The sequence below is a fragment of the Corvus brachyrhynchos genome, unplaced genomic scaffold (assembly GCF_000691975.1).
Source record: "Corvus brachyrhynchos isolate BGI_N302 unplaced genomic scaffold, ASM69197v1 scaffold155, whole genome shotgun sequence".
Lineage (NCBI taxonomy): Eukaryota > Metazoa > Chordata > Aves > Passeriformes > Corvidae > Corvus > Corvus brachyrhynchos.
In genome coordinates this window covers 165,489-168,646 of record NW_008238434.1, presented here as the reverse complement: position 1 = coordinate 168,646, position 3,158 = coordinate 165,489, and the positions used below count along the sequence as shown (strand labels likewise).

The 3,158-nt window shown below is 50.8% G+C and overlaps 1 protein-coding gene across 1 annotated transcript in view; it reads left to right on the top strand.

The window, feature by feature from the left end:
- The first annotated feature begins 578 nt into the window (after positions 1-578).
- ZBTB37 (zinc finger and BTB domain containing 37) overlaps positions 579-3,158 on the top strand; it is an 8,964-nt gene continuing 6,384 nt past the window's right edge. Inside the window, exon 1 of the mRNA XM_008635380.2 lies at positions 579-1,658. The gene's annotated coding sequence lies outside the window, so the exon portion shown is untranslated. The remainder of the gene's footprint in view (positions 1,659-3,158) is intronic.

Sequence of the window (3,158 nt, the reverse complement as noted above, 5' to 3'; positions counted from 1 at the left end):
CAGTTTAGAGTTACATTTGGTTTTATAGTTGTTGGCAGTCCCGTTGTAATGTGCAAGTAGCCAAGTAGGTTTATTGGGAAGAAATTGTTACCTGTGAGGATGGTGAGGTCCTGGCACAGGTTGCCCAGAGAAGCTGTGGCTGCTCCTGGATCCCTTGGATCAGCTTCTGCACCTCAGCCACAGGGCAATGACATCCTGATTTCTCTCTTCTCTGGGAAGTCTGTCACCTCCACCCACCTTTACCTGCAGGCCAGGTTGGACGGGACTTGGAGCAACCTGGGATAGTGGAAGGTGTTCCTGCCCATGGCAGGGGGGGGAACGGGATGGGCTTTAAGGTCCCTTCCAACCTAAACCATTCTGGGATTCTAAGTAGCTCTCTCTGACACCAGGGACAGGACCCAGGGAACGGCTGGAGCTGTGTCAGGGGAGGTTTACTCTGGATATCAGGAAAAGGTTCTTCCCCCAGAGGGTGGTGGAGCACTGACCAGGCTCCCCAGGGAACAGTCTTGGCCCCAAGGCTGCCAGAGCTCCAGGAGCGTTTCGACAGTGCTCTCAGGCACAGGGTGGGATTGTTGGGGTGTCTGTGCAGGGCCAGGAGTTGGACTCAGTGGTCCTTTTGGGTCCCTTCCAGCTCAGGATATTCCGTGAAGTTTACCAGTCACGGTAAATCTCAACCCAAAAGCTGAGGGTTTTCAGTGCAGCTCCCAGGGTGACATTATCTGCTGGGTGATCTGTCTCTGCTTCTTACCTGATGGATCAAGAATTCCACCCACTCCCAGTAGCTACCTCACAGGCTGGAAGGCATTTGCTGAGATAAGTAAAGTCCAAGTCTCAGCTGGTGTCACTTCAAATTGCATTAAAAACGGCATTGTCTCAGTGTGTGCCCTGTGCTGACTCAGCTCAGCCTGCAGGTAAAGGTGGGTGGAGGTGACAGACTTCCCAGAGGAGAGAGAAATCAGAATGTCATTGCCCTGTGGCTGAGTGCAGAAGCTGATGAGAGGTTCCATTACTCAGAGGGGCAGAAATCAGCCTCTGACAGGGTAGTTTGAACCAAAAGACAGATTCCCTCTCCCCAGCCTCTGAGGGGATCGTAACACGCAGGTTCCTTGACACTGAGGTGAGCAGAGCTCTGTGGGTCATAAAGAGTAGATGGATTTTCCCTGTCTTTGGAGCAGGAGCTCACAGATAATTTGTTGGGCTCCCTGGGGAGCAGCTGCCTTCTGACCACAGCTGTACCCAGCCATGCTCAGCAGTTAAGGTCTGATGATTGTTTTTTCCCTTCTCTTTCTGTATATCCCAAGCTCAACCGCTGCTTCCCTCTTGCCTCCCTGGGTGCTCATGGCCTTGGCAGGGGTGTTTCACCCTTGCCTTCCTTGAGAGCGTGCTCTGAGGCTTATTGCTTTAGGAAAAGGTGTTTTGGGAAGGTAGTGAGCTAATCCTGCTGCTAGATCCTCCAGCAAAACCAAGAATGACAAAGCTTGATGTTCACAACAATGCTTGGGAGAACGCAATTCCTTGGCGTTTCATTTTTTCTTTCTTTTTACCTCCTAAAGGGGAAGGGGGCAACAAGTTTTCAGACCTTCTTACTGCATCAGAGGGAAAAAAATAAGGCAGCACCCCCATTTCCTTCCCACTGCATGTAACTCACAGCACTCCAGGTAAGATGTCGGGTTTTCTATTTCCCCTTGTTCTATGCAGTTGATGTTCTACTCCCAACTGTGTTGGCACAGACCTGTGCACTGTGGTTCCCTGATTTTTGTGGGGTTTGTTGCTTTCTCCTAAAGATAGGGAAGGACATGGAGCTGTTGGAGCGACTCCAGAGAAGGCACCAAGATGATCAGAGAGATGGAGCAGCTCTGTTGTGAGGAAAGGCTGAGAGAATTTGGGCTGTTCAGCCTGGAGAAGAGAAGCTTCAGGGTGACCTAATTGTCGCCTTCCAGTGCCTGAAGGGAGCCTACAGGAAACATAGAGAGAGACTTTTTACAAGGGATGGAGTGACAGGTCTGAGGGGGAAATGGCTTCCCACTGCCAGAGAATAGGTTTAGATTGGATATTGGGAAGAAATTGTTACCTGTGAGGACCTGCCAGAGGTGGCCGAGAGACGCTGTGTCTGCCCCTGGATCCCTGGAAGTGTCCAAGGCCAGGTTGGATGGGGTTTGGAGCAGCCTGGGCTAGTGGAAGGTGTCCCTGCCCATGGCAGGGGGGGGAATGGGATGGGCTTTAAGGTCCCTTCCAACCCAAACCATTCTGGGATTCTGTAACAGGGGAAGGAGAGAAGAAGCCTTAAGACCTGGCACTGTTCAGCTGCACCTTGTGAAGCTTTGTGCACTCCAATCTGACTTCCCCAGGGACACGCAGCCATCCCACCACTTAGAAATCTCATGGCACAACTCCACAAGATTGACAGGCTGTCCTGCAGCTTCATGTATAGTAACTGAGTTTGCCAAGTTTGCACAAAGCCTGCTTGGGCATATGGAGTATGTGCTATGCTGCAATGTTCATAAATTCCAAATAAAAAGTCTTCGAAAAGCACACATGCTCTTCTGAGTGCCAATCCCTTCGATTCAGAGATTCCTCAGAGTCGGCACTGTGAGCCTTGGCATTCCCAGCCTTCCTGAAATGGTTTTGACATCTGCAGGACTCTGCTTAATCCACACGTCAGATGCTATCCAGCTTGGAAGCTGCTCATTCCATCAATGGACTTTAACAGGCTTATTTACTTTCCTTTTTTTTTCCTTTTTGGATGGGTTTACATCTAACTTTCGTTCATTCCAAATTTTTGCCATATATGGTCAGGGCTTCTTTTCAAACTTTGCCAAAATGAAATGTGGTGATGTGGTGGTGCGTCCCCCAGCCCCCCTCCCCAGCCTTGCTCTGAGATCTCAGAGTCTCCTGATAAGCCTTGGTGGATTCGGCTGAGTGGTGAAGGATCTCCCGACTGCACCAGCTGGGCCGTGAGGTGCTCCCTGAGCCTAGCAGGAGCTCTTGTGTGGTAGAGGTGGGAACAACAAGGAACATCCCAGCCAAGGTGGGAAACAAGGGATGAGCCACGTATAGCCTGGGTAAACCATTTACCTGGACTGCAACCCGAGCAGAGCGGCACTGTTGTGAATCGTAGCCCAAGTGGAACAGTCCCATTATTATTCTACTTGGGAAAG